Source organism: Crocodylus siamensis, chromosome 1 (assembly GCF_052110815.1).
Source record: "Crocodylus siamensis isolate JL-2025a chromosome 1, ASM5211081v1, whole genome shotgun sequence".
NCBI classification, from domain to species: Eukaryota; Metazoa; Chordata; order Crocodylia; family Crocodylidae; genus Crocodylus; species Crocodylus siamensis.
The window spans coordinates 212,531,309-212,554,936 of NC_143395.1; the positions used below are offsets into that span (position 1 = coordinate 212,531,309).

The following is a 23,628-nucleotide window of genomic DNA, read 5'->3' on the forward strand; positions in this document are numbered from 1 at the left end:
CGAAGCTTCCCTTCTTGCCTGTTATCCACATGGAAGAGGGCTTGGGGTCTTACATCATTTCCCAACCTAAGCCCTGCAAGCACAAAGGAATCTATGTGGTAATGTTTGTCTCTATCCCTTTATGTATCCATGTCATTATAAGACCACTGGGCTGCTTCATGCAGCTCATTTCAGGGTTGTTTTTTGGTGAGTGGGGGGGAAAGACAGGAGGCTTGGGTTTTTGATTTTTTTTTCTTTTAACATTTCATACAAGACTTGATCTGGTTACGTTTAAAGAACAGGGATCTGTACATGTAGCTATGACTCAGTCTGATGCTTCTGGGCAAAATCTGTCCTCCCCTCCCCATCACCTCCCTTCCACACTAGACATAAAAGCTGCATGGCTGAATGCTCTGAAGACAGGCTTCCTTCTTATCAATTTTGTGCAGGCAGGACTGCTAGCTACAATTGTTTCTTTTCCTCTTCCTCTTCAGGACTGCCAGTTTGCTACCAGTGCCTTTTATCTGACAGCTGCTGCACTTAGAACTTCTAACAGAGAAGCTTGGAAAGGAGATGCAAAACTCTAAAACTCTTGGTTCAGAGATGATACCTTTTATTAGACGAACTAAGAAACTGAAAAAAAAAATTCTTTGCAAGCTTTCAGGCACACGCACCCTTCTTCAGGTTGAGGACAAATCCAAGATTGTAAACATCCTCTTACATAGAAAATAAACTTCATTTTGCACAAGGGAATTTTGAGGCTGGATATCTGTTCCCCTGGATCCATGAGAGTCCTTTGTGTGAGTTGGTTCTTGATGTGCAGATAGGGCTGTTCTCATCCCTAGAGGTGTCAGATGTCAGGAAAGCAAGGAGTCTCAAAAAACTTCCCTTCTTGTTCAGCAATGAAGTTTATATTTCCAAAATCAGCTAAAATATGGCATCTTTGATGTCTCAGGGATGTATTTGATAGCGGTGTTGGTCCAAGACAAAAAGAAATACAAAACTGTAAAACTCTTGGTTCAGAAATGATACCTTTTATTGGGCCAACTAAAAAATCACAAAAAAATATATATTTGCAAGCTTTTGGGCACATGCACCCTTCTTCAGGCTGTGGACAAATCCAAGATTGTAAAAATCCTCTTAGGTAGGAAAGGAGGTGGCCACTCACCAACACCCTACCTGCCTCTTGCCCTGGTGACAGGCTGACAATGACTCTGACTCCACTCATAGGCCCAAAATTATAGAAGGGAACAGTTGAAAAGCACAACTGCCAGTCCCAGGAGAAAGAACACAGCCAGCTCCATGCGTCCCCCACCTTTCAGGGTTTCTGCTCTTCAAAGATCTACCACTTCCTTTTTGGGTGCTGAGTCATTTGAAAGCCCAGTGGGTAAGCACAGGCCATTGCAAGGGGAGCACACTCCCTTTGGGAAGGTGACGTTCTTGGCCCACCCTGTCCCCAGGGGAAGGGAATCATCAGTTTCCTGTTCAGTATCCTCTAATCCCAGAGGCAGCCAAAGGCAATAGATTGCCAGTGTCAGAAGAGAATATTTTCATTAAAAAAATAATGACTAGAATATTCCACAGGTAATGGGAGGGGATGTTGAACGAGCCATTTAATTAAAATCATGCAACAGGGTTAATTTAATACCTGATCCATAGGCTAGGTCCTGTGTCAGACAGTCAGGATAACTGTAAAGGCCTTTCATTGTTTCTCATTTGGGAACTGAAGTCGAGCTCTCTCTTCCTCCTACATTCTTCCCTTATTGCTTTCAGCCTTTGGCACCACAAGTTGTGGTGCTGTAGGAAAAGTGCAGCTCTTTTGAGTGCTGGTTTCTATGAATACACAAAGTAATGGCTGGTAAGCACCATTCTGAGAACGAGTTTTGTCATATATATTTTTTTATTTTTAAAGGTAGTGAAGTCACAGGTAAGTCAGGATCAGTTTTGTGAAAGGTAATACCCCCTTCAAAGCCAGCTGGAATGGGTTGGCATGAGCTGGGTTGAGAACAACTCTTAACTATTGCCTAAGCAGGGCTGACAAACACCAGTCTCACAGTTTCCTAAGATTCTCCATACCCCTTCCTCCAGACTTCCTGGCCTTAAAAAATCACCATTCAGGTCACTGCAATTAAAACACCCGTCTTCTGAAAGTAAGGTCGCATTTGCATAGTAAACTTCTTGTCCCTGGCAGTGGCTGTGGTGCTCTGGGCAGCTTCACTCCTAAACTGGAAGCAATGTAGGCAGGACTGCATAATACCCAAGATGTGCTAATGAGCATGGGGGTGGGCAAACTGGCTAATTAGCCAGGGAGTGTCTGTCTGAATCATTGTTTTGAACAAGGATCCTGGTTTTCTCCGATAAAAAATCACAAATTCTCTGTCAGAAAACCCTGCTGGTGCCTCTCAGTGACCCCAAAGCCCCCCCACCAACCCTGCTGGTGCCTCTCACTGCCCCCAAAGCCCCCCCCCAATACTGCTGGTGACCCTCACTGCCCCCACATCCTACTTGTGCCTCTTGCCCCCCCACAGCCCTTGCCCCCCAGGCCTGCTGGAGGGACCCCCAGCTGCCAAAGCTATGGGGCCAGGGACCCAAGTCTGCAGTTCCCTACCCCCCACAGCAGGCAGCTGCAGCAGAAGCCACATGGAGCCAGCTCCCCCACTCCTGCCACCTGTCACTGGTAGGTGTTGTAAGGCTTTGGGGACTTCTTTGTCAGCGCCTTGCCCCACAGCAACTGGTGAAACCCAGTTTCAGTACCACCTAGTTGGTCTGGGCACTGCCTCTTTCTTGCCTGCCACATGTTGGATGTTATTGTTGGGGAGGCAGTTCCCTGTCAGTGGCCCAAAAGGGTCAACCCTGGGGTATCTTCATGGAGCTCCAAACCTCCCCTTTACCAAACCCTTAGCACGTCCTCGGCCTGGGTAGATGCTGCTCCCAGCAGGTCTTCCCCACACTGCCTGCCTTGAAAGGGCTGGGTCTTCCTGGCTATTAACCTTCAGGGGTCTGCCCCTTGTCTTCAGGCTAGCTTCCCCCCTTCTAAGAAATGAACTGCCCCGTCCAGAGTCAACTGCAATTTAACTGTAAACACCAGCTCCTGCTGGTGGAGCTCCTGAGATTCTCTCCCTCTCTCTCTCAGAGCCCCATTATCCCCTCAGAGAACTCATACATCCCCTCTCTTCTAGTAGGCATAGGTACTCGGGACCACCCAGTGCCCCGTTTCTACCAGTTCTTCTGATGTCCCCACCCTGAGGCCTGGCTAACCTTGAGGTCTAGTTGTCCTGGTCCTTCCATCTGGTGTCACCTCTCTTCCCCTTCTTGGGGCTTGTGGTTCTCCATGCTCTGCCCACTCTGGGGCTGTCTGAGGATGGCTGTGGGCTTGAGGGTCTGTCCTCAGCTACAGTGCCTGAGCTCCAGGCTGGAGCCCTGCCACTCCCCAGCAGCATCCCTTTTGGTTGCTGCCCCTCAGTGGGGCTCCCTTGCCCTTGCTGGCCCCCAAGGCTGCCTTCTGCCTCATTGGTCAGGGTCCTCTGGTGGACAGCTGGCTCCTCCTCCGGGCAGCTGGAGTTGGAGACTCCCAGCTCCAAAGCCAGCATCTCCCAGCCGGCGTTCTCCTCCTCTCTTCCTGGTGCCAGCCCAGCTGGTTCCCCAGCTGTCTTTTGAGCAGCCTGCACTGCTTGGAAGCCATACCCCCAGTTCTTGCCAATACGTAGGCTCAGGCAGCTGCGGAACTCCCAGGCCTGGACCTGCATCTGCGTCCCCATCTGCGTCTCTTCCCAGCTGCCGCTCATCCTGGCACCTAAGGTAAGTGCTGGGGCACGTTGATCAGGGGTCCAGGCCATGCTGGGGGGGCTCCTACCTCCGCTGTCACACTGCCTGCTCAGGTGTGGGCGGGGCTGGCTCCCCCTCAGCCCTGCCGGTGCCCCCCCAGGCATAAACTGCAACCCCCCCAGCCCTGCCAGAGGGGCCCCCATCCCCCTGCAAGCCCCACTTACCTCAGGCTCCAGGACAAGAGTGAGGCTGAGCTGAGCCAAGCAGAGCCATGGCCGACTGAGAGTCTCAGGCTTTGCCCTTTCCCTCCCTCTCCCCCTCTGGGCAGGGCTGGGGATTTCCAGCCCTGTTTGCAAACAGCTCTGGCAGGCTGGAGTTCAGCCAGCCTGCAAGCTGTTTGCAAAAGCAGGGAATCTGCAAGTTTCTCTGCTAAAAGGAGAAATTCACATTTTCTCTGATAAAAGGGAGAAATCCATGTTTTTTTCTGTGGGAAATGGAAAACCCAGATCCCTGGTTATGAATGTGGCTACACTCCTCTAGGGTGAGGAGCAGGAATGCAGGTTTCCCATTTCCCACAGAAAACCAGAAAAAAAGTGGATTTTCCTTTTCCACTGAGAAGCACGGAAGCGGAAAGGGATCTCGGTGTCCTAGGGGACTCCAAGATGAACATGAGTCGTCAGTGTGACCAAGTCATCAGCAAAGCTAATGGCACTTTATCATGCATCAGCAGATGCATGACAAACAGAACCAAGGAGGTGATATTTCCCCTCTATCGGGCACTGGTCAGACCACAGTTGGAATACTGCATGCAGTTTTGGGATGTGGATAACCTGGAGAGGGTCCAGAGAAGGGCCACTCGTATGGTTAAGGGCAAGCCCTACGAGGAGAGGCTAGGGCACCTGGACCTCTTCAGCCTCTGCAAGAGAAGGTTGAGAGGCGACTTTGTGGCTGCCTATAAATTCATCATGGGGACACAGAAGGGAATTGGTGAGGCTCTACTAAGGTGCTCCTGGGGGTGTCACAAGAAATAATGGCCATAAGCTAGCAGAGAGCAGATTTAGACTGGACATTAGGAAGAACTTCTTCACAGTTAGAGTGGCCAAAATCTGGAATGGGCTCCCCAGGGAGGTGGTGCTCTCCCCTACACTGGGGGTCTTCAAAAGGAGGTTGGATGGGCATCTGGCTGGGGTCATCTGAACCCAGCACTCTTTCCTGCCCATGCAGGGGGTCGGACTCAATGATCTATTGAGGTCCCTTCTGACACTAACATCTATGAATCTATGAGAAAAACACAGATTTTTCATTTTAACACGGAAACACATGGATTTTCCACTTTTGCAAAGAGCTTTGCAGGCTGGCACAGTTCCAACCTGCAAGAGGCTGGGGGAGCAGGAGAAGGGTGGTCAGGCAGGGGTGCCATGTGCTTGTGCACACATACACATGCACATGGCCACCAGGCAGCCTGGAGAGCAACTCCCACAGATAAGTCTGGCGGGGAGGGGAGCGGGGATTGAGGGCCCCATAGGGAAGGAGGTGGGGAGTTGAGCTGGGCTGGGGCTAGGGCTGCCCAGGCAGGGTGGTGCATTGGGCTTGGGGTCTGGGGCTGGAATACGTGGCTGCAGGCATGGAGTAGGATGGAGCCACAGCAATACTAGGAGCCAGGGGTTGGGGGCTGGCTCTTTTTCACTACGTCAAACATCTATTATAACATATTTCATTTAAAAAGTATTTTTTTCATGATTTATGGTTTTTTGAGTAGTTATATATAAAGATGATTGCGTAATAACTCAAAATTAAGGTTTACTCATATATTGTGTGTGGAGGAGGTATGGGGTTGTGCATGTGTGTGGGGGGGTTGCCTGCATGCTAGGTCCTGGGAGTTGGCCAGGGGTCTGGGAATGGGGGGTGTGGGAACAGGGAGCATGTGCAGCAGAGCTTGCCTGGGCAGTGCAGTGCTAGTGCAAGTGTGGGGCCTCTCTCCCAACAACTAGCCTGTGCCTGTCCCCACAACACTCCACATGGAGTTGAGTTCTGCCCAGAGCAGCCTGCACTGTGCTCCTGCCCTCACCCACCAATGGCATTGTCCTGGCCCCAGCCAGTGCGCACAGCTTTCTGGAAGGGCTGCCTTCCACCCACTTGGCTGCTGGCCAGTGGCTACTCATCATGCCAGGCTGGCAGAGTGGGTAGAAAGTGGCTGGGAGTTGAACTGGTGCCCCCATGCACTCAGGTAGAAGCAGCTCAGTTGCAGCTTCCCTCCCACCTGGCTGGGTGTGTGATGCTTTCATGGCCATGGCACTTTCCTACAGTTCCTGCTGCCCAGAACAGTACAGCAGGGGAAGAAAGAGGAACAGGAAAGAGGAGCTACTAGACATGGGGGGAGCTGAGCAGTAGCCAGGCAGCTGCAGCAGTAGTGGGAACAGCCTCACTGGGAAGTTGAGTGTGCTGGCAGGGGCTGGGGCCACTAGTGGGTACAGGGTGAGTGCAGTCAGAAGCATGGTGTAGGCTGCTTCAGGTGGGAGCAGGAGGGGTTTGGCCCCATGCGGAGTGCTGTGGGTGGAGTCAGGAACAGATGCAATTAATTGGTGGGCCAGATCTGGCCCACAGGCCTTATTTTGCCCACCTCTATTTAGGGCTTGTTATTCTTATTGCCTACTACTCTCTCAAACATGCAATTTACCTAAATAGTATAGACATACCTGTTGTTATAAATTGCTTTGTTCAAGTTAAGCAGTCCGTCCGTCAGTCCATCCTGTGGCCACACTGACCATTGGGGCCCCTTTGATGTAGCAGAAACTTTCCTCTATTCTTCTTGGTCTTTTGCAATCCTTGCAAGAATCACCAATGCTGCAAAGACAATCCAAGCATTTAGAGGTTACAAAATATTAGTCTTAAGATCACCTTTGCACCTTATCTTCAGTCCCCTGACGTTCAAGCTCCTTGATACAGCCTTTAATTATTACCCAATACACTATAGTCTGGGTTTTTTTATTTTACCCTCAGAACCTTGATTATTTCCATAGCTGTAAATATAAAACAAGCCTGCCTCGGAAGGAGACTGTTGCCCATATGACTTCATTTCACTGGTGGAGAAAGCTGGTGAATAGTGAATAAGGCAGAGGCTTGTATGAAGAGAAAGTATCCTCCACAAGAATTCTGGAGAGCTGGAAGCAACCCCTGTCTTTGTCACAGAAGGTAAGATTGCACTGTGGATAAAACATCTGTTTGTATCTTGTGTAGACATATCTGATCTAGCTTTAAGTTAACTAGCTTGGGTATCTACATAGCAATATCTGTCCAAGAATCTGCACTGAACTAAAATTAGGTGACTGAACTAAAATCAGCAACAGGAATCAAGGGCAACAAGAAGTCCTTCTTTAGGTATGTAGGAAGCAGGAGGAAAACAAATGGGAGTGTGGGGCCCCTGTTCAACAACTCAGGACAGCTGGTTAGCAGCACTCAAGAGAAAACTGAACTCCTGAATGACTATTTTGCTTTGATCTTTCACTAGGCCAAGGGGAAAATCATGCCCAATAAAGTACAGAGTGAGCAGGATAGAAATGACTGCCTTCGTACTATTGCTGTGGAACTGGTGTGTGACCAATTAAAAAAATTAGACATATGTAAGTCAGCCAGACTGAATGAACTTCATCTGAGAGCGCTGAAGGAGCTGGTCAAAGTCACTGCAGAACCTCTGAAGCTCTTGGACAACTCGTGACACTCTGGGGAAGTCCCTGTGGACTGGAAGAGGGCCAATGTTGTGCCCATCTTCAAGAAGGGGAGAAAGGAGAACTCAGGTAACTATAGGCCAATTAGCCTAACTTCTATCCCAGGGAAAATCCTAGAAAAATTCACTAAGGAGTCTTTGTGCGATAAGCTTGCAGAAGGTAGGATTCTGAAGGACAGACAGCATGGCTTCATCACAGGCAGGTCTTGTCTTGCCAACCTCATCTCCATTTATGACCAGGTAACTCGCCACCTGGATAGGAGAGAAGAGGTTGACATTCTTCTCAATTTGTCCACATCTCTCTTGAAGTGTGGGGCCCAAAACTGGACACGATACTCCAGGGGAGTACCCCACTAGGGCTGAATAGAGTGGAAGAATCCCTTGATTTGTTTCAAGATACACTTCTGTTAATAAATCCCAGTATGCTGTTGGGTTTTTTTTACAACAAGAATATGCTGTTGGCCATATTCAGATTATGGTCCACTGTAATCCACAGATCCTTCTCTGCAGTACTGGGCATGCAATTATTGGGCATACAATTATTCTGTCCCAGGTGCAAGACTCTATAGTTATCCTTATTGAATTTTATCTAACTGTAGACCATTTTTTTACTTCCAAAAAGCTTTAGATCTGGTATCCCATGATGCTTTCACAAGAAAATAGGAGGATTGTGGGCTTAACTGTAAGACAGTCAGGTGGGTAGGAAGCTAGCTGCAGGGTAGAATGCAAGGAGTCCTAATGAACGATCTGTGTCATCTTGGCAAGAAGTGGCCAGCAGTGTCCCACAGGGGTCGGTGCTTGGTTCAGTACTATTCAACATCTTCATCTATGATTTGGATGTGGAGGTGAAGAGCTCACTGGCTAACTTCACAGATGACACCAAGTTATGGGGAAGCATGGTCACACTTGAAGATAGGCTGCAGATACAGGCAGATCTAGACAGGCTGGGAAGTTGGGAGGATCAGAACCAGATGAAGTTCAACGTTGAGAAATGTAAAGTGCACCACTTGGGAATGAACAGTCCCCTGCAAAACTACAGGCTTGGCAACACCAATCTGAACAGCACTATGACTGAAAGGGACCTAGGGGTAATAATAGACCACAATATGAACATGAGCCGGCAGCACAACGCCGTAACCAGTAGGGCTAATAATACTCTGGCATGCATCAATTGATGCATCTCCAGTGAAACCAAGTGTCAGGGTAAACCGAACAGAATGAATTGGGCCCCAAGGTCACGGTGGGCCAGGGTGGGAATTGGATATGGACAGGTGGGATTAATGGCGTAGAGTCAGGAGATACGGACCCGGAGTGGATCGAAAGGCAAGAGGATTTATTTGACTTACGCTTCAGGCGTAGGCAGCGATGTCTTCAGTTACAGTTAGGAACGTACAAACAACAAAGGGGTCTGTTGGCCCACGAGGTTCAGTCCAAAGACCTAGTCCCAGGGCTGGTCAACAGCTCATTAATGGGGAATACACACAATAAAACAAAAATTGTAACGCATAAACGATGAACCGCGTGACGCCAGTCCAAGGTGATGGACAATTGAGTGGTCGAAGGAGAAAGCCGAGGTCGGAAGCCAGGAGGTGATGCAGCGGAGACGTCAGGTCAGTGGAGTGAGCCGAGTCGTAATCAGTGACAGAAGCCAAGGTCAATGATCCGGAACCGGGTTATAACAGAGTCCAAAAGGGTGATCCAAAATCTTAGCCATTAGTCAGTACCAAGGTGAATCAGAAACCAGGCGAGCGTAGTCAAATCCGTGATACAACGAGTAGTACAAAATACCAAACAACAGAGTCAAAGGAGAAGATCGATAGGCCCTAAAGCCTGAGAGACGGTCCCTGCAGCAGCAGCCTCTGCCCTCAGTTAACGTGATCTCCCCCTGGGGGAGGGGTTCATTGAACTTTTCTATGAATTTGGTAGCCAATCAGAACCCTCTCCGCAGAGAAATTTCTAGTCAGATTACCTCATGTCAGGTTCTGACTGAGCATGCTCTCAGTCAGAAGCTGACACAATCTGAGCATGCTCTGTGGGGAAAGTAGGTCAACAATGATTGACAGGTCTGTAGGTCACCCAGGGGGCAAGGGCTGGGTAGGCCTTGGAACTTTCCACTCACAGAGTCAAATGGTCATGTCAGTCCAGCTCTTCTGTGTTGGCAGCATATACTCAAAATTTTGCTCTGACACCAAGGAAGGGATTCTTCTGCTCTACTCAGCATTGGTGAGACCGCAGCTGGAGTAGTGTGTCCAATTCTGGGCACTGCACTTTAACAAGGACGTGGTAAAGCCTGAGAGAGTCCAGAGAAGGGCCACCCGTGTGATCAGAGACTTGCACAGCAAGCCATATGAAGAAGGGCTGAGGAACCTGGGACTCTTCAAAAGGAGGCTGGACAGTCATCCTGCTGGGGCTATCTGACCCCAGTTGTCTTTCCTGCCTGGTGCAGGGGGTTGGACTCAATGATTTTCTGACTTCCCTTCCAGCCTTACAATCTATGAATGTAGGTCAACACTTGGGCCATCTGCCCCTGCTGAAGTTTGTGCTGCTGTAGTTAGGCCACTGTGTAAATACAGTCATGCCATTGACTGGAATACAGAAGTACCTTAACCCAGAGATTCCCAAGAGGTATGCATTGCACACTAGTATGCTTCAATAGCAGTGGAAGTGTGCCAGGAAAAATGGGCTGGCTCAGGACCCAGCCAGACCAGCCCCACACAGCAGGTTTGGGCCCAGGGACTGGATGGGGCCCGTGAAGTACAGAGTGAAGTATTCCACCAATTTTAATTCAGAAGATAAAGTGTACCCTAGATGCCAAAAGTTTGGGAAACACTACCTTAACCTCTGATGCTGAGAAGGTCACATAAACCACAACAACCACAGATTCCATGTGAGACAGCTAGTTTGCAGAAGCTCTGAGTACCTGCAGTCACAGCTGAAGACAATGGAAGCTGAGCTTTGAATCTATTCAGTGCTGTAGAAATTCTAAGCAGGTGAAAAATCAGATTTAGGCACCTCAAACTGGTCACCAGAATTAGCTGCTACTTTTGATATTATTCCCTTGGCAAATAAAGCTGTTGACAATTCTGGGGCACTTCAATAACAGCGAAGAACATTCTGAAAATGCCCACCTGAAAAATAAACAATTCTTTATTTCAAAGCAGGGTTTCAATGTTCTGCAGAAAATTGAGCACAGGGACCACACACCAAACAAAAAATATAAACAAACTACTGAATAGTCACTCTTTTAGCGTCCCTTCATTCTGGTGCACTGAGTAAAGCACAGGTTCCATCAAATTAAAAAAAAGCAGAAAAAAAAAGCAGATGATCATGTAATAAAAGAACAAAATGCCAACTTGTACATGGGGTGCAAAATAAGCTTGCATGTGACATTTTCATTCTGGCATTTCCTCACTTTTGAGGACTTAAATTTGCGACCTTAACATTCTTTTAATATATGTTTTTGCAAGCAACTTCTTAAACTTTTTAAAAGATGAACTAGTAAAAAAGCCTCTCTCTCTCTCTTTCATAGTAACATCTACATGGACCCTCAGCAGGGTTAGAACCTTCGAATTCAACACAGACATTTCTGCTATTGAGCTAATCCATTACTTTACAGCAGTAGTAGGTTGTTATCCTCTTTTTGAACCAGTTATCAACAGCTGCCTTCTGAACATGTGCAAAGAAAGATTTTTCAAAGACTGGATAGGTCAGCAGCAGAGACCAACGTTTTTGGCAGGCAGACCACAAATTAGCCCTGCACTTTCCCTAAGTGCCACTCTAATCATCTGCCCCGCCTTATCTACTATTTTGCTTTCTGCCTCCTGCCCTGTGCTCCTTCCCCAATCTTCTGTTCTGTTTTCTGCTCCCTAACCTATTTACCACAGTGCTGCCTATTCCCTTCATGGCCTGCTTGTGTGCCTCACACAGAGCATACTCAAATTGGCTACCCTTACCCTACAGGAACAGCAAAAGGCACATCTCTGCTACCAGGGCGACACCATTGCTAACCTTCAGGCCCTTGTTTCAGGGCGTGGAGGTACTAGAAAAGGGGTCAGCAACCCCCAGCACATGTGCCAGAGCATGGCATGCATGGCCGTTTTCCTCGGCACACTACAGCTGGTCCAGGCTCTGGGCAGCTGCTGCCAGCCATCAAGCCTGGACTGCCTGCAGCAAGTAGCTGGGAAGCTCCAAGTCCTACTGTGAGTAGTCCAGGCTTCATAGCTGGCAAACAACTGCACTGGGCTCTGGAGCCTGTGTTCTGTGGTGGTGGCAAGTGCATGCATGGGTCCAGGTGGACCCCGGCCTCTTTCCCACCGTCCACTTGGAGGTGTGCGTGCAGCTGACAATGCTCTGGAGCCTGGTGCAGTTGTTTGCAGCCTGTCGGCCCCCTGCTATACAGGCAACCCCTGCATATTGCCGTTTCTCTTAGCGCCATTTTGCTATAATGCTTATTTTAAATTGATACCTGATTTCACTTAGCAGTCAGCCAGTTTCACTATAATGCTCAAAGTCGCCATCTTGGGTCATTAAAAATGCTTGCAGTTGCCATCTTGGGTCATCAAACACTTTCAGTTTTGCTTAATGCTCAGTTTTTCAGGAACCAATTAAGAGCACTAAGCAGGGGTTGTCTGTAGCTGCCCAAAGCCTGGGCCAGCTGTGGCAGGAAGCCAGGAGGTTGCAAACAGCTGCACTGGGCTCTGGAGCCCTTGGCCAGATTCCATGCTGGCAGCTGCACATGCATCTCTGGGCAAATGGCTGGGGAGAGGTTGGGATTGCACTACTTGGCTCCTACCCTGCCATCCACCTGGAGGCGTGTGTACCCACCACTGCCACGGAGCGGGTGCAGGGAATCTGGAGCCCAGTGCGGCTATTTGTAGTCTCCTAGCTGCCTGCCACAGCTGGCCTGGATTCTGGGCAGCAGCTGCAGAAGATGGTGGGCAGGTTGCAAACAGCTTCACTGGAATTCAGAATCCTGGCACCAGCTCCGTGCTAGCGCTGACTCCATGTGCGCCTTGAAGTACAGGGTGGGAAAGGATCTGGGGTAGCACAACCCTGGTCCCTCCCCTGCTGTCCTCCTGGAGATGCACATGCAGCCACCACCAGCAATGAGGATCGGGCCTCTCACAACTCCCCTGTAGTCTGCCCCACCATGCCAAGTTGAGGTGTGGGTCAGGGTTGGGGTGTTTTTGCCACTCTGGCCAAAAACATTGCCCACCCTTGTACAGTACTAGAACTTCCTACAATTTTACTGAAAATATTCTTCATATGGGCAAAATATCACTTTCCTCTAATCTTCTTGGAAGCAGCTGGACAGCTTATGCTGAAGCTTTCAAATAAATATCAGACATCTGAGATGGGACATTTTAGCTTAAATGGCTAAAATCGTAATTGTAAGTGACACCTACCAGCTCCCTCTATAATTAATGATAAGTATCTCTATTTCTCAGTTCACTAGTTATATTACTTAGCCTGTACCTTGTCTAATATGGTCTATACAAAACTTTGTTAATCAGTCTCAACGTTTTTTTTTCAGACTGCGGTTCCTTTCTGTTCCTTTATTTGAAATAGGGCTTCTATTAATTTGACTTGAGTGCCTGTAAAACCCCTCTCAGCTCTCACCATTGAAAATCCAAGTTTCTACCTCCACTGCTGTCAGTAGGGAATAGTCCCCAATCTGTGCTGGCCCATGGACAACAATGCTGAGCAAGTAATGTGGCATGAAGAATGATGTACTGCATTTCCTGTTATCTTCAGTTCGAGTGAAGAGGATTTGTTTGGTAATATTTTTATTGGGCCAACTATAGAATGGGGAGATACTTTAAACTGTTGGTCCAATAAATGATACTACCAAACAAATCTTGCTTTTGCCTGTTCCCTAGATCAGCATGGCTACATCAGTATTACAACACTACAACACCAGACCTAGAAACCTTAGTTTGGACTTCTTAATTTCCTGTAGCAGCAAGCAACCTTGGAGGGTCTTATAGGCAACATATTGCCCAAGAGCCAGGGGTTGGGAACAAGTGCAGTAGTTTATGTAAACAAAAACCCACATAACTGGATGTCTCGCTGGGAATAGGTATAAAGTGGGATTCCTTAGGGGTCTGTCTTGGGTCTGGTGGTGATCTCCATGATTTGGACAATGGAACCGGGTCCATGCTTAGCAAATGTGTAGATGACACCAAGTCAGATGGAACTGCAGACACTATGGAGGATAGGGCTAGGATTCAGAATGACCCTGGTAGACTGGAAAAAAATGGTCTATAGTTCATCAGATAAAATTCAATAAGGATAACTACAGAGTCCTGCACCTGGGACAGAATAATTGTATGCCCAATAATTGCATGCCCAGTACTGCAGAGAAGGACCTGTGGATACAGAGGACCATAATCTGAATATGGGCCAGCAGCATATTCTTGTTGTAAAAAAAACCCAACAGCATACTGGGTTGTATTAACAGAAATGTATCTTGAAAAAAATCAAGGGATTCTTCCACTCTATTCAGTACTTGTGGGGTACTCCCCTGGAGAATTGTGTCTAGTTTTGGGTCCCACACTGCAAGAGAGATGTGGACAAATTGGGAAGAACCCAGGTCAGGACAACAAAAATGATTAGAGGTCAAAGATGACAGATGAGGACAGGCTGAAGGTGGGATTTGACAAGTCTTTGAATACCTGAAAGATGATTACCGAGAGGATGGAGATAGTCTTATCTCTGTTGTTGTAGGGGACAGGACCTGGAGTAATGGCCTCCAGTTACATCAGAGGACATTTAGATTGGACAGAACCTTCTGACTATGAAGGGAGATCAAGCTCTGGAACAGGCTACCTAGGGAAGTGATGAAATCTCTGTCCCCAGAAATTTTCAAGAGCTGGTTGGACAGACACTTGGCTGGGATGGTTTAGTCAGGAAAGATCCTGCCCCACACAGGGAGCTGAAGTAGATAATTTCATGAGTTCTGTCCCGCCCTACTTTCCTATGATCCTGTAAGTGCCCAATCTTCTCTTTACATGTGCAAGAGCAATTCCCATTCATGTTAGTAAGATGTTATATCCATGTGAGCAAGGGTTGGGGATACAGAGCTAAATTCTACACCAGAATACAGAGGCAGATCCACGGTGAGGAGCTGCGGTGCACTCCCTGCTCCAGCCAGTCTAGGACCTGTGCTACATGTGGCATCTGTGAACAGCGTGCACAGAATGGGTCCCAGACCTCCCGGAACAGAAGTGGTATGTGACATGGATTCATAGAGCAGCTGTAGGGTGCAGTGTAGCTGGTCAAGGATCATGCCCCCACTAAACTGTGCTGCATACAGCACCCATTCCAAATGCTCCAGGATCCACAGTGTGGCTCCCAGACCATTTGGAGTGGGTGCTATATATAGTATACTTGGAAGGGGGAGAGGGGGAGGTTTCTAAGCACAATGGCCCATTTGACTCATCTAGCCTGCAGGGCTGCATGACTTTGGCATACCTGTTCTTGATGTTGCACTAATCATTATCCTTTCTCCTGCAGTTCTGCTGGCTATTAATGGCTTCTGGTAACATAGCTCCCATTTCACCGCTTTGTAGGCTGTTTTTACCTCTAGCTAAAAACATTAATTCAAGTGTGGAAATAATTTTTAGTGAAGCACTGGATGCACTGCCAAGGTGCTCAAGAAGGCTAGATTTTGTTTTATGAATCTGAATAAAGAAAAAAGATGTGCATTTAATTCCAATGACTCCAGGACTAATGAAACAGCATCTTTTAATTAGTTTTGCCTAGTTTGTTTTGTTTTTGTCTACAGAATATATGATAAAGCAAATTAATTCATATTCCAATAAAATATATTTGTTTGTGCTTTGATCTTAAACTGAATATATCCTTAGGTCCCCTGGCGTATTAGTAAAGCTTCTACTTTCTTTTTAACTAGAGCTTATACTAAAGCTATAACTAAAGCTTCTACTTTCTTTTTAATGTGTTGTGTTGTATATGATGATGCAGCATACCATCTGCATTACCCTTTTCAAAAACTTGGATCTGCCCATGCCAGTGTAAACAGGGAGTAATTCCACTGACTAGTGAGTTACTCTGCCTTTATGCTAGTTTGTAAGAAAAATATATTACCCATGGGTTTTAAGATGGCATCAGCCAGTGTCTCTTTAAATGCAGAAATCTAGGACAGTAGTTTATCTCATCCAAGACTTGGACTCAACTACCAAGAACCCTACATGGGGTCTCAAAGAAGATTTGATGCAAACTGTTAGGGTCATGTTAGCTGAGTACACTTCCCTATTTTAAAACTACACTTGTTTGTTCTGTCCTTAGTGCTGCAAAACATTTATAAACTTCTATCCCTTTGCTGTTCACATGGCATGTGCCAAATCTTAGGAACCTGTACACTCATCAAGTTTCAATTCACATTTTTCAGGTGTAGGTTTTCCAAAGTTCTTTCTTTATACACAACACATTTCCCTACTTACCCGGTTCATGTGCTTCAATAATAATGGATGACTGAAATAATGTATTATTGTGTTAATTTAAAAATTCAATGTACAGAATAATACAGAAATTGCTTTACATTTGCTACTGCAATGTAGCATCTTTGGAATGCAACTTTGTTTGAACAGTGCAAAGGAACTGCATGTTAGAGTTTAAGATGACATATAAATAACATTAATATAATAAAGATATAAATAGAACAGCAGAAGAAATTTAGCTTGGCAGAATGTATATGTAATCACTCCATGTGGTAGTGTGCCCACCAGGATTGAAGCCCTTTTTCTAGCAAAGAGGGCCTCTGGGAGGCTTGCAACTAAATACTTCAAGCTGTTAGCAGGTTTTAATTTTACTGGAATAGATTAATTCGTTCTGTGATCTAACTGTGGCCCTGCCTACACTGCAGGACCATATATGAGATAGCTTTAAGCAAACCAGCTTTGATACTAGAAACAAATGATCCCAGAGCTCCAAACTAGCTAATTTGGTTTTGGAGCCGATTCCCCCTCACACTGCCCTTACGTCATCTAAAACATACATTCCAGTTTTCTCTGAACTTCATCTTCAGATGAAACAGGGGCATTCATTCAGTTTGGGGGCATTCATAAGCTTGATTCAGAAAGGTCTCTCAGGGTTGGATGGAGGGTCCTACTCATATACTCAGGTGCAGTGGCATGGATGCACCTCCCTTTAAGACCTGACCATACCAAGGGGACCTCTGGGGATTTTAAGTCCCCAAAGCAGGTGAGAATCCCCTCTTACACTCCATGTCAGTCACATCCCTTCCCCTCCATTTCCCACTGCCCCTACCTCCTGCTGCTGCTGCTTTCCATGCTGCCTCAGGAGTGGAAGAAGTTTCAGAGCTGCTCCTGCCCCTTCCATCTGGGCTTCATAGAGCCTGGGCTCAGCTGGGACAGTGACAGCAGCAGTGGCAATGGAGGAGGAGGCTTCTCCTCCCTGCGCCTACTCCTGGGGCACCGGGCAGGGTGGGGGAACCCACCCACTCATCACCACTGCCATTATCCTCTTGCATTCCCAGATGAGCCCAGCCCCTGTGCAGCCCAGGTGGAGTGAGCAAAAGTGACTCTGAAGCTTCCCCTGACCCCAGGGCAAATAGGAAATCAGCAGGGAAGGTGAGGACATAACTCTGACCACAGTGAAAAGGGAATGGGACTTTTATCTGGTTTTGGGACTTCAAAAAGTTTCTAGAGGCTCCCCCAGCCTGGTTTGCCCACACCAGTGGATGCAGGGGAAGTGGTAGGGGGTGGGGAGCCTGGCAGTTGGGGGGGATGCAGCCATCCCTACAGCATGGATTGCTGCTCCTGCATGCCTCCTTTGCCAAATAATGGATCTACCGCTGTATATGACCCTGTAAAATTCCTGAATGCTGAGCTTTTGAATTGGGGTACTAGGTGAAGGGGTATGGAGCAATTAGTAGGGAAATTCTCTCTCCTCATCTTGGTCATCTCATGGGGGAAAAGGTACGACTTTTTATATTCTCATAAAGAAACAGGATAATATGAGCATACCCAACTCCATCCCCGGAATCTCTTTCTAACTGTAATGGAACCCCAAATTTTGGATTAGTAGGTCAAGTCAAAGAGGTAACAATAATCTACTTCCTTAGGAGATCTCTCCATCTGTAACAATGCACCCACATTATAAATGGGAAATGTCTCTGCTGGACCTAGGCTGGAGGCCAGAAGCTGGAAAAATGTAGCAGCACTACATCATTTCAAAACTTCCAGTTCAGCCAAATTCAAGCATGTCATGGATGTGATCTATAACATGATGAAAGACATGTGCAGAACTTAGTTTAGCTTCTCCATAAGGTCCACCCAAAAGCATGGGATGCAAAATTAAATCCATGCCACCAAGCATTTTATTTGAACCTGTTAAGTGTCAAGGAGTCTGAATGATCTCCTTTTCTGACTAATGCAGGGGTTGTCAACGGGGGTATGTGTAGTGTACCCCTGGGGGTACTTTGAAAGGTCTCGGGGGTATGCGGGGATGGGCAGGGACTAAGCATTGCCACCCCACGCCCCTGCCTCACAGGAGCAGGGCTGGGGTGAGGCAAGAGCAGGGCCGCATAGGTGCTGCGCTGCCATCACTCTGCCGCTAGCCACGTTCCCCCCCATGTCAGGCTGCTCACCACCTGCCACTCTCCCAGGTGTACAGTTATTAAAAGGGGGCTGCCAGGGGTACACTTATTTAAAAAAAAAAAGGTTGAAAACCCCTGTACTACTGCATCACAACTGGATTAAATGCCTGCTGACACAGATGCAGGAGACAGGCTCTTTGTGGGATCAACAGACCCCCTCTGGTGTCAGGTAACAGTTACTGAACAGGTTTTTCCATTCAAATTCATTTCTCCTTTCTTTCTCAGATTTTTTTTTGAGGGCGGAAAGAGAGGTGCATTCAAACAAGGAAGAAGCATTCTTATTGCCATTTTAAATAGGCAGTCTGGAGACAGTTTTACGATATTTCATTTCAGATAAGTGACACAGAACTCAAATGTGGGACCCTAGGGACTCTGCTCACAAGAATATATGCTATTCCCCACTCTTTCTTCCCCAGAACCTGACTGGGTGTGGCTCATCTTGATCTCCTTCACCCTAGGGAGAACACTTCTGAGTCCTATCTGGCTGCCCCTCCCTGTCAGGGAGCTAAACTCCAGAATGGAGAGTACTACAAACCTGTTCAGTCCTTGTAACACTCCTATCCCCCCTGCCACCTCCCCAGCAGAGTAAGAATCACTTGCTGAACCCAGTTACACAGAATATAGTCACTGCCAATCTCCCTGTGGCCAGTTCTACCACCAGCTGCAATACTGTGTTGTTTCTGCCAAATACTTCTTGTCCAGAAGCAGCTTGCTCATTCCTGCCCAAGAATTTTTGAAAATAGCATTAGGTACTGAGACGTCATCTGAACCAGAAACATCCTGCCAAATGCACCTGGCTCCTTTAGTTCAAGTCCAGGTTTGCCAAAGGCCTAGTCATGCCCATTAGTTGTCTCCTACTTTGTAAGGAAAGCTTGCTCCTTGAAGAACTGGGTAAACTGTACACGCAGCACTTCTCCCAGCCCCTTTGCAGCTACAATGGTGTGGGTATTTGCTGTGGAGTTCTGTGACAGTATGTATAGGACCTGATGCAATCAAGCGGGGCAAGGAACATGGTGGAGGAACCAAGTTGGCCTGGCATTTTTCTTTCGCTCTGGGCAGACAGCCAAATAAAGGTATTCTAAAGCAGTCAGAACCGCAGTATGCACCAATGGCCCAGCTCCAACTGCTGGACAGTGTGAAACCTCAAAAAACATTCATATGCAAAAAAGAGCATGCACAATCCCCAGGAAGAAGGGTATGATATAAAAAGCAGCATTCAATACTTCTCACAGCATCTGCATGCACACAGGGGAGGAAAAATTAAGGTTTAACAAAGATGGTCAAAATGACAGGAAGCAAGAATCAGAGTAACCACATATGATGCAAGCATGACCTTTCCTTTGCCTCTGCATGCTACACGGGCTAAAACACACAGCAGACTTTATAGAAGAATAGGGCTAGAGGGGCCCTCAGAACATCTAGTTCAATCCCCTGCTTAAGGCAAGATTATCCCTGTCAACTATTCTAGACAAACGGTTGCTCAACCTGCACTTAAAAAAGTAACCTTTTCCCTCAAAAATAGGACAAAGGCTGACTGTTCCTTCCTTTGGAGTGGAATGCAGCCCAAAGTCCAAAGACAAGGCTTCAAGGCGCAGAGAAAAGACTAGGAAGCCAGTGTGCAACAGTGACTCTCCCCTTTCTCCTCTTTTTCTTGTGTGCCTGTTTAAGACATTTTCTTCTGGGGGGTGGGTGTGGCACAGTGAGATACAGCTTTCTTTTTGTGGCACTCCCATTGCTTCATATGGCCAATGAGCACTCCTGGCATAGTCCATGCTGTTTCAAGGAGTAAGCAGGTGGTCTGCCAGATGCTGCCACCATTTTGAGTACAGTTCAATGCTCAGTTTCAGCACATCTGTCTGCATGCAGGCGGGGGGGGAGACACCCTCCCCCTGAGTTTCTCCCTGCCTCTCTCTATATTGCCCAGCTTACCTTGCTGTCCTCCTTGCTCTGTTCCTCTGTTCTCCTTGCAGTTCCTTTCCCATAGGACTATGCCTACTTGCCCTTTGGTCTCACCTGTGCAGTAACACAATTGCTATAAGCAAAGATATAAGAACCCATATTTTGTCTTGAGTCTTTGCAGGCTCAGTACTTTATGAGCATAGTTAACAGTGCTGGGACTAGGAGGAGTGTAGGGAAGTGCCAGAAAAAGGCAAGAATGAGAAGAGTAGGTAGATGAGAGCCTCTGTTTTTACCATTGTAAGTCAGGGGGAAATTCTAGAAAATTTATTCTTTATTCTAGAATAAAGCTACACAGCTTTAGGAAGAGAGGGCTTTACATCAGCTATTCTGCAGAGAGTGAAGTATGCACCGTGGCTCTTTCAGCAACCTTAATGCAGAATGAGCTTTCTTGGTCTCTCCAGCCCTCCCTCACAGACAGATCCACTGGATTTGACCTTTTGCCCTTTTCAGGTCCCCTCCCAAATAAAGACAAGCCTTGGCCCACGTGGCCCCCTCCCAAATAAAGACAAGCCTTGGCCCACGTGACTTTATCAAATGGCCTACACTGAAGGATGCTAGGATGTTAATGTGAGCAAGAGGTTACTGCTGTCCCTTGGGATCCTGGCTGGACAAAAGGCTAGGTCTAGAGGTAATGGAAATACTAGCTAATCAACAGAAAACCATCTGTAGTTGATGTACATTGGTGCAGTTTATATACCAGAGGAATAGAAGAAGAGTACATGCATAACAAGAAAAGCAACTGGTAGGAGAATGAAAGGTAAAGAGCCCCCTTTTACCCTACATGTAAACTTTTTGCCTTTTCTGTCACCCATCTAGCCTCCCTTAGATAAAACTGTTTATTTACCAACCTGCAACTGGTACCACTATTAGCACATCCTACATTTGGCATCATGTCTACAGCCTCTTCTCTCTCGCCAGTTTCTTCTGATAGTTCTGCCAAACTTGAACTGGAGCATTATGCAGTGGCCTCCTGTGCTGCTGCTCTGCCTCACTTCACTGGAAACCTCTCTGCCAGAAGACCACATACTGAAGAAACCAACACCATCTGCTATCATGGGAGAGGACTCACAGGGTGACATCTTCCCCTCCTGTTGAGGAAAAGGGGACAAAGTTCCTTGAGACCTGCACACAACTCTTCTCCCATTTCATCCTCAAGACATGAGCCAGAAGAGAATTTTTTAAGGCCCACAGACGGGGACTGTGGTAGCTGGCAATCCCTGGGGCACTCAGGGGGCAACTAGCCCCTTCCAAAATGTCTTGATTTTCCCCTTCCTTGAGCTACAAAGAAGAGTAATGTTGCCATGCTGATATTAGCTCCCCAACCAGACAGGATTTCAAAAATTTGGAAGAGGTATTACTGCACTGAATGCTGTAGCTGTTTCTCCCTCTACTTTGCTATGTTATTAAAACCCTCAGGGCCTCTCCTGAGCGGAAGAAGGTGTTGCTGCTTCAGATCCATTCCCCTCAAACACCTGGATTTACTAATGTGAGGGTTCTGTTCCTTTTATCCCTTCTACATTGAATAGCAACAGTCCTTGGTCCAGCAGAATCATGACTCATGCCCCTAAAGTCATGGTATTGCTATAAGAAGTGATATTTTTCTCTTTTAAGTGTAGTTTTTGGAATATTTTTGTCTTGTGGTTCTTGCTATAAGAAGCGATATTTTTCTCTTTTAATTGTAGTTTTTGGAATATTTTTGTCTTTTGGTTCTTGAGTCATTTGAGTTCACATTTGCTGCCACTATGGGACCTAGAGATGTTATTTTATATGAAAGCTGATGCAATTGCCTGCATTACAGAGAAATTACAAATAGTGTAGGACTCAGAATAAAGTCATAAGCACTGGCAAGGCTGGTTCTCACACAGAAGAGGAGATGCAATGTTTTTAGAGGCTATACTACTGGGAATTGTCACAGGGAGATTTAACTTTTCGGATGCAAGTTGAAGCACAAATGCTACCACAAATGACAGGCCCAGATATTCCTGGACGTGATAGACAGTAGATATCTTCACCAAGTTGCTTCACTGAACAAAAAAACTGGTAATGATATTTTGGGGTAGGTTTTAGTAAGTATAGTGAGGACATTCAGGAAGATGTGGTCATAGAAAATAACCTTGGATTGAGTGACTGTAAGTTAATTTGATTTTAATTAAATGGAAAGATAAATAAAAGCAGGCTTGAAACTAAGTTTTTCCAGCAAATTCTAGCATTCTAATTTATTAGTCATTTATGCTGTTTCTTCTCAAAAGACTTCACCAGCTGCTACTGCTGCCCTCCAAGCAGGCGTTCTGCTTCTCTTGTAATGAGGCCCACACTCTTGACTAGAACATTAATTTCATCAATGAATGAAATTCTCCCCTCCCCCATTAAGATACAATACCTTACTAGTTGCTTGAATAGAATCGAATGGAACACATTTAAAGGTCTAAAACACTGTGCGTTAGCACTCCTAATCCTCACATTTCTCTCAGAGGACGAGGAGGAAATTCCAAAGTGATTTCAGTATCCTGTCTTCCACTATCTTCAGGTTCCCAGTTAGTGCCTTGGGAAGTTTCTTTCCAGAAAAGGCTTTTTGTTTGGGTTTTTTTGGGGGGGGGGAGGGGGGAGGGTTCTTTTTACAGTCTTTTCAAGAGGATATCCAGCAACACACTCCTATCCCAAACAACAGCAACTTCTTTGGAAGCCTAAAATTGGTTCCTTGCATAAGTCAACCGTTCTTTAAAAAACAGCAACAATAATATATGCTAACATTTTTAGCTTAATTTTCATTGCCAGATTATTAGATTGTGTGATGGGCTAGCTAGCAGTGACCTAGCCCAGAGGTTTTGAAAGGGCAAAAGATGATTGGATTCCCTTTCTTCACCAATCTGGTAATGATTTGGCCGGGGAAGCGGGGGGCGGGGGCGGGGGGGTTTGAAAGGGTAAAAGATGATTGGAGGACTTGGGATTCCTTTTCCGCACCAATCAGGCCCCAGAGACTCACCCCTGTGTCCCGATTGGCCCCTTGGGTCACCTGGAGGGGGATAAAAGGGGCAGCGTGGCTGACTCAGGAGAGACCATCAAGAGATGTCAAGGAAGGGGCTTCACAGAGCTGTTAAGAGCTAAGCAATACTTACCTGGCAGGGGAAGCACCGTGACCACATAGGCAGTGGTTGTCCCTAATATGTCCTCCATAGGAGGTCTGTATTGAGCAGATTTTTTGTGTTGGGAGGTGGAACTGGAGTTTGCTCCACCCTCTCCATGTATCGGCCTGGTATTGCAGTGCTTCCAGGAGCGGTGCAATAAACAAACAAACAAAAAAAATGTTAAGAGCTGAACCAGCGGGGCAGGAGCAGTGCCCCAGAAGAGCCTGAAAGAGCAGGGCCTGCAGGCAGCAGTGGGACCCTCAGCAGTGCGGCGTGCGGCTGGCAGGAGAGGCTCCCCACTGGGCTCCAGGATCCCCCGGGAGAGGCTGCAGCCAGCAGGAGAGGCTCCCCCTGCTCCAGGAAGGATCTGAGCAGCGACCTGAGAGGGTCCCAGCTCTGCCTCCAGCTCCTCCAATCAGATGCCAGGCAGCTCGATG

The 23,628-nt window shown here is 47.0% G+C and overlaps 1 long non-coding RNA gene and 1 pseudogene across 1 annotated transcript; one reads left to right on the top strand and one right to left on the bottom strand.

Moving 5' to 3' along the window:
- Positions 1-595: 595 nt before the first annotated feature.
- LOC149874068 (uncharacterized) lies at positions 596-21,381 on the bottom strand. Its single transcript, XR_016439898.1, has 4 exons — positions 20,915-21,381; positions 20,037-20,120; positions 6,441-6,588; positions 596-1,812 (listed from the first exon to the last, which is right to left on the bottom strand). It is a non-coding gene; the product is annotated as an uncharacterized LOC149874068 (long non-coding RNA).
- A 1,846-nt stretch (positions 21,382-23,227) lies between these two features.
- On the top strand, positions 23,228-23,353 carry LOC149874069 (U2 spliceosomal RNA; annotated as a pseudogene).
- The last annotated feature ends 275 nt before the right edge of the window (positions 23,354-23,628 follow it).